Genomic DNA, 8,190 nt, shown 5'->3' with positions numbered 1-8,190 from the left:
ATTAGTCATGCTTCCACTGTTCTGTAGTCACTTTCCCATGGTACCAATATCATTGATGAGATGAGTCTTTCTTGACAAGACAAAAAGATCACAACCTTGTTTCTGCAACCTCAACTACCTACCCAGCCTAATACACCTAGCATTTTTTCTTCATTTTGATTGGGTGCATTTGAACTTGCAAACCCTGATATAACTATTTTCTTTTGACTGCCCTCCTATCTAAATCTACCCTTATCTCTTCCAAGGGCCCACATTAAGCAGTTGGGCTCCTTATTTTCTCTATCTATCTACTCATCTACCAAGCTTGAACTATTTGGACAGATATTCTTTCTCTATTCTACAACAGCAAATTTAAATATGGAATGGTCCAGATTGAACTGTTGGGCCATCCATCAGGTGTAATAAGCAACAATATTTGCACATTGTGAACTTACAAACAAGATAGCAGTGGTATTTTGATCGACCACTTTCCTGGTCTTTTGGTTTGAGGTTCATTTCTATTATTTTCTCTGACCAATTCATTTTTCTTGCCCTTTGATTTTTCTTTTAGGGCATACCCTCTTTACATTTTTTAATTTTCTTTTTCTGTATACAAAATATGGAACCTTTGCAACATGGAAAGGATGACCATATTTGGCACTTCCATAGTCAATCATGAAAAATGAAACCTATTGGTATAGGAACCTAACAGTGGCTCCACTTGGGGATGGCTTTTCCTGGTGAAAAGCCAAGAACAATAGGTCAGATGGCCTTATTCTCAGTTGGGTGCTGCAATTCAAAACTTCCTTCTCCTGGAAACCAATGATCTGAACCTTTGTATCCTTTCTGCACTCCTCATGAGCTGATCTGTGTGAAATTGTAGCTCTATCTTTGCTAGTTTCTCTGAGTATTTATCATCATCTTTATAACTCCCAAGTTTTCTTCTTGATCTCTTCTGGTAAATTCAAAATCTCACACAAAAAGTAATGTACTTTCCTGACTTTTCCTCAAAATCTGTTGCATCTTGTTCCTTATCTAATTGCTGTAAATGAAAACTGGTGAAAATACAACTATTTATGTACAATATACAGTTGTGTTGTGTTGATAAAATGGAATCAAAATAATGCTTGAGCATTCTCCCATTGACTGGGCCTTCCTCAATATCTGTACCATCCAAACTCTTTAAAAAATAGGTGTTATTACCTTGTACAACATGAATTACAAATGGTCCTTTCCAAAGAAAATCAAATTTCCCATGTTTCCCTTTATCCTCTCTTCTAGAATCCCATCTCAGCACTTTGTTTCCTATGAAGAAATCTTCAGCTTTTGTTCTTTTGTCAAAGATCTTCTTGAGTTTATCTTGTAGAATCTGGGTTCTCTGATATACTTCTTCTCTTGTCTGCTGCAAGTGAATAGTTTGATGGATCCTTCTCTAAATATCATTAGGCTCTACTTGTATTTCTTGCAGCAACTTGATCACAGGGATTCCCAAAGATGAAGGGAATCTTGCCTCCATTGCATAAACCAATTCATATGGACTTGTACCAATAGACCTTTTGGTGGTCAATCTGTCCGCCCATAGTGCATTCACAAGTTTTTTATGCCAATTCTTTTTATTCTCCTCCAAGACCTTTTCGATGATGTTGATGAGGGTCTTGTTGGATGACTCAGCAAGGCCATTGCCTTGAGGGTAGTAGATTGTGGAGTGGCCCAAGGTAATGTGGTATTTATGGAAAAAGTTGATCATTCTTTTGGATTTGAATGCAACAACATTGTCTGTAATAATTTTTTCTGGACAGCCAAATCTAGACAAGATGTTGGTTTCTAAGAATTGCATGATGATTGAGTCATTGGCTTGCCTACAAGGGATGGCTTCTATCCATTTGGTAAAATAGTCTATGGTAGTCAAAATCCACTTGTTTTGTCCAGAGGAGGAAGGGTGAATTTCACCAATAAAGTCTAAACTCCATTGTTGAAACGGTCTTTCAGTTGAAATAGGTTTGAGGGGTAAAGGTAACAACTTTCTCTTGCCTTCAAAGATCTGGCATTTATGGCATGAAACTACAAACTTTTTCACATCAGCAAATAGGGAAGGCCAATATAATCCATCCCTTAGGATTTTATCAGCTGTTGACTTCCAATACAAGTGTCCTCCATAGTCACCTGTATGAAACTCTTTGAGGACTTTGTCAGTTTCATCCAATGTTAGGCAATTAAGCAAAATACGTTCATGATTTTTCCAAAATAAAACATTGTCTATAATACAAAACTTTGATGCCTTCATTTTCAAGAATCTCTTTTTAGTCCTAGAAAACCCTGGAGGAGATTGCAGGTTTAATAATACAAAACATATGTCAGCATACCAAGGTGATTGTAAAAAGGCTTGATTGATCTGTGGAGTCGCCATCTCTTGTTCGTTATCCAGTTCATTGATGTCAAGGGCTTGGAAATTGGTTTCAGTCATTAATTTGGCTAACCCTTGTCCCTTTATGAGTTTTGCAGGCTTGATTTCAATGTCATACTCTAAGATATTGGCTATCCATTTTCCCCTTTTACCTTCAATCCCTTCTTGAGTTAAAATATCCTTAACCACAACATTTGGAACATAGGCTATCACATGCGAGTACAAGATATAAACTCTAAAATCCTTGATGGCTTTTACAAGGGCATAAGCTTGCTTTTCCATGATTTGATATTTTAAGGGAGCATCTCTAAGGGCTTTGCTGAAGAAAGCAATGGGCTTCTCACACCCTTGGTCATCCTTTTGCAATAGGATAGTAGCAATATTATGCTCAAATGCAAAGGAAAAAATGATGAAATCTCTATCAAACCTAGGATTGGCGAGGACTGGTGTTTTTGTCAGGGCTGTTTTGATGTCCTCAAAGGCTTGTTTGGCTTCCATGGTCCATTTGACTTTAGAATCTTTCTTCAGCATATTGTTCAACAGTGTTATCAGCTCTGCTAAATTGGGAATGAACCTTCTTAGGAAATTGATCTTTCCTAAAAAAGCTTGCAATTCTTTGATGTTTCTTGGATGAGGCACTTGGAGAATAGCTTGAATCCTATCTGGGTCAATTCTAATGCCATCTTTTGAAATTATATGCCCTAGGAGCTTGCCTTCTTCTAGGCCGAACAATGATTTCTTTGGGTTCAATGATATGCCATATTTTTTTCAAATTAGGAACACTTGCCTTAAATGTTCTAAATTTTCTTGGTCTGGTTTTGAAAAAGCAGTGAGGTCATCAAGGTATATGACTAAGAAATCATGGATCTCCTTGGCAAAGGCTATGTCCATTGCTCTCTGAAATGTGGCCTCTGCATTTTTTAGTCCAAAAGGCATTTTGACATATTTGAAGGTTCCCCAAGGTGTTATGAAGGCATTTTTGTCCTGATCATCCGGGTGGACTAAAATCTGATTAAATCCTGAGAATCCATCCAGCAATGAGATCCTAGAGGCTCCCACTACCCTTTGTAGGATATGATCCATTTTTGGTAAGGGGTAATGGTCTTTGAGAGAGACTTTGTTCAAATTTCTTAAGTCAACACACAATCTTATCTCTCCTGTTTTCTTCGTAGTAGGTACTAGATTTGAAATCCACTCTGAGAACCTAATAGGTGCAATGATTCCAGCTTCATACATTTGTTTAACTTATTTTTCAATCAGGGGAAGGAGGACAGGATTCACCCTTCTAAGCTTATGTTTAAAAGGTTTTTGATTCTCTTTCAAAGGTATAGTGTGTTGGATGACCGAAGTATTGTAGGACTTGAGGTCCTCATAACTCCAGGCAAAGACATCTTAGAACTCCTTAAGAAACTCGATGTACTTAAGCTTTTGATCAGCAGGCAATGTCTTGGATAGTTTTACCATTTTGGGATTTTCTGTAGTTCCAATGTTACAGTCCTCAATTTCTGCATTCAGAGGTTGAATCTTTGGCTTCCTAGGAATGTCATTTGAATCAAATATGTCCTCCAAAGGAGTTAAGCCCGTGGGCAGAAAATTATCCTTTAGTTCAATTACTTCAGCTTCTGCCTCAGCTATTTCATCAAAATCTGTTTTCTTTAGTTCATGTAAATTCTTGTCATCAAAAGTTGTTGGGTGCAAAATCAGATTTGTTGTTTTAGCTGATATATTTTTTTCAATTTTGTCTATCTGTTGTTGATCATCCATGGTGCTTATATCAATGTTTATGCTAGAGAATTCCTCTTTCAAAGTCAGGAAGTTATTTATCTCTGTATCATTTTCAAAGACCTGCCAATTTTTTACATTATCTGGGATAGCAGGTCTATGTTTGATTTCGGCAGTGAAATGATGGTTGGGCTCAAATGGAAGCTTGCAAGTGCTGGCAAAGGTTGCCAAACTATGTGCATGTAAATTGTGCTTTCTAGGAATTTTTGTGAGTTGAGATTCTGAAAAGGTGTTAAGTATTTCAATGGTTGCCCCTCTGTAAGCCATCAACCTAAGATCATTTATAACAAAGTTTCCCTTCATCTGCTGTATAATCAAATCTGAATCCCCTAGAATTGAAACCTTGGTTGCCCCTAGACCTTTGATGAGTTTGAGACCTAAAAACAGGGCTTCATACTCAGCCATATTGTTTGTACATCTGAAATTTAACCTATATGCATGACCTTCAACATGGTCATTTTTCATGTTGTGTATCCAAACCCCTGCTCCTGCTCCTAATTTGTTTACCGAGCCATCAAACTCTAAGTACCATAAGATTTCTTGGTTATGACTAGCCTTAAGAGTTTTAGGAGCTTGTTCAGTGGGTAGATTTGGCTCTTGTATTTCATATGATATATCATTTCCCTTTGTTGCATCAATCATATCAACAGTTTTCCAATCTTGGGCACTAGATTATTCCTTTATGCTTCGTGTTTGTGCTGCTTCTAGGAGTTTGACCTCGGTTTTGGGACACTTCCCAGCATTATATAAAATGAATGAATCCATATCGAAATGCATAGAATAGATGGGGAAGTTTTGGGGTTTTTCTTGACTGCTAACCACATATTTCATTAATGTTTCACGGTATAATCTCTTTGGCTGTCCAAAGACTGAAATAGTGGCATAGGACATGTCTAGCTGCAAAGATCCTTGGAGTTTTGCACCCCAAGATCTGGATAAAAGCATACCATACTTAGGTGGAATGTTAGCCACCACCACATCCATCAAGATTGTTTTAGCTGGATATTGGACTAAAGATACACAAAGGTCTTTGATTAGGCCAAGACACCTGACCTCGCTGGAATCAAATGAGAACAAGTCTTTGTAGGGCCTTGTGATGTCTAGATCTAAACTCTCCATCACCGATTTAGCCATTAGGTTATGGGAAGCTCCAGAATCAAACATAGCATTATGTAGCACTTTGTCATGAATATTTAAGCTTACATAGAATGGAGGAACCCCTCCATCTACTGTTTTACCGTTGAATTCAGGACCAAAAATCAGTTCTGGTTGATCATCTAGAACGTTGACTGCATCCCTGTTCTCTGGTATCTGCAGTGACCTATTGATTTGCTATCTGTAAACATCATGTTTGGCCAATTCAGAGAGAGGAATAACTATTTTTAGCTTACCTATTTCTGTTTCTAAGCTAAAAGGTTTTTCTCTCTGCATTTTTGTGTTGTGGACAGCAAACTTTTCCTTTTCAACTCGATTTTCAGTAATCTTCTCTTGATTATGAGTGTTGTTTTGAGGTACATCTGATTTGAAATTATTTTCAGGAGGGTAATTCAATTTTTCTTTTGATGAATGGGATGTGTATGGCTGATTTTTTAAAGGCTGTAAGTCTGATATGTCTTCCATAGTGACTTCCTTTGGGTCTGGGTCTATTTTAGCGGAGGGTTCTATCAGGACAACTTTATCCTTTGTTTTCTTTGGCTGCTTGGTATCCTTCAGTTTGGTAGGTTCAGGCACATCTATGGTTCTATTTCTTAATTTTTACTATTTATGAACCTCATAGACTGTTGCATCATAGCCTTCCCTAAAATGAAATGACTCCGAATTTGGTTTGAAATTGATTGAAATTGTGTGCCTCTTGATCATCTTGTGTTAGAAAAATTTGTTTCTCACTGTTTAACCCCATTAGGTTGATTTGGGTGTCCTCTATTGGTTCACTAGATGTTGAGGCTTTGGCATAGTTCTCTTGAAATGGAGGTCTGATGTTCTGGTCAAGGCCAACCCTTCCAACATTTGGATTTTGATTTTTTCTAAAGTTTGGGTTTCTTGGAGTGTTACTTGATTGACCTTCCCATGATGATTCCTTTCAATAGTTTCCACCCTATCTCCAAGTCTGTCCAAACCTTTGATGATTGCATCAAGTTTTTGTTCAAATGCTGAGGGATCTTCTTTGAAAGTAGTTCTTCTTTCAACTCTTGCCCGATTTCGTTTATCAATCAGGTTTGCCTCCACACTAACAACTATATTTTGCATTTCTGTTAGGCTTGGAGGGGCTCTTTCCCTCAGTTGGTATGCCATGTCAGAATCAAATCTATCAGGGAATTTGATCAAAGCTAAATCAGGTGGAGGTCTAAGGTTTTGAGGGATAGCATTATGAACATTGTTGAACCTGGCACAATAGTCTTGGACGGTTTCTTGTGGGCCTCTTTTCAAATTGTCATATTCTGTCAATATGTGTAAAGGGTCTTTCTTCTTTTCCCATCTATTTTGGAAGGATTGATAGAGAGCTTCTGAATCAGCTATAGAATTTGCAGAAAGTGCTCTAAACCAAATCCTTACATCAGCCGTTAGACTTTGGACAAAAATCATCATTCTCACATCATCATCATCTATTTCATAATTCTCAAAATAATCTTGCATTTTCTTAGCGTGTTACTGGGCTGTGTAAGAGCCAGTACCATCAAAATATGTGATTTTGCTTTGATAATCCTGAGGCATAGCCCCTGGATTTCTAGGGAACTGAAGAGGAGCATACCGGTTTGCCATATTGACAGGGATAAATGGGGCAACAGGAAGAAATGGGACAGTTGAAACAACAGGGACTAGAGTGGAAATATATGCGGTGGATGGAGGTGTGGAGAAGGTGCTTTGAGAGGTGGATGAAGGACTAGGAGAAGCAGCAATAATGTGAGGACAGACTGATGCTTTAGTAGGAGTTAGGATATAGTTCTGTTGATCTGTTTGAAGGTTTAAATCAGCAGATTTTTCTATTTCTTCTTATTTCCTAAGGGTCTTAGAGATCAAGTTAGGATTTTCAAAAACAGCTGGAGGATCTGGGTCAGGGTTTGACCTGGTGTAACGAGCTTTCTCCTTTGGAGCCAACTTATGAATTTGTTTTTGGTATTTTCTGGAAATGTTTTAAAATCACAGTTTTTTCACAATATTCTACAAGAATTTCTTTGAAATATAGGAGGCTTTAGGCTTTCCTTTGAATATGTTGAAACGGAGGAAACTGAGCAAATCTTTGGAACAACTATTTAAAGCCTAAAACTATACTGGAGATTGACTGAAGCAGCTTTTATTTACTCCTGTAAATGCGAAGCAAAGATAGTTTCAAAGGATACCTGGCTAACTTCAGGCTCCATCTATAGCTTTAGAAAATAGACAGCAGTTACAAACATTCATTCAGAAAGTTCCCCAGCAGAGTCGCCAATGATGTTATCACTCAGGTTGTTCCTTGCCTTATGAAGCGAATACGGCCGAGGTAACCACTAACCAATCTTTTAGCTGCAGGTTCTAGCCTACCTGCAACCAGAGAGGGCTCTCTCTTTGTAATTTAGAATTGTTTTGAAGTGTTTTAGGCTAGTTATGATGTACAGGGTTTTGTTTTAAGTTTGTTGGATGGTGATTTCTGGCAGAGCTGGGATGCAAGTCCAAAACAGTCTATACTATTGGGCAATGGAGTCAATGATGGTGTACAGCTGAAAGTGTTTCTTGGGTAAATGGTAATGCTACAGAGCAAGATAGGTAGTTTTGGAACAATTTTCAAATCTGGAAATTGATGGAATGAAGTCAAGGAATGAAAGGCAATCAAGAATCTTTCATTATGTTGGCAGAGGGAAAGTGCATGAATATTATCAAGGAGCAATGAAGAATTCCTAGGTAATATTCAAAGTGAAAGAATTAGTGCAAACATGAGAAACTAAGAATTCATATTTATGACTAATTCTGAAGAAAACCTAATTAATAGCAGAGATTGAACACAGGGTGCATTTGAAAAAATCTTGTGCTATTCTTCTTCTCTGTTACCA

Source organism: Pinus tabuliformis, chromosome 4_1, assembly GCF_031772625.1.
Source record: "Pinus tabuliformis cultivar Carrire ecotype Pingquan chromosome 4_1, CPIR1, whole genome shotgun sequence".
Taxonomy (NCBI): Eukaryota; Viridiplantae; Streptophyta; class Pinopsida; order Pinales; family Pinaceae; genus Pinus; species Pinus tabuliformis.
The sequence above is the reverse complement of the archived record's forward strand: the minus strand, read 5'-3'. Positions refer to the sequence as shown.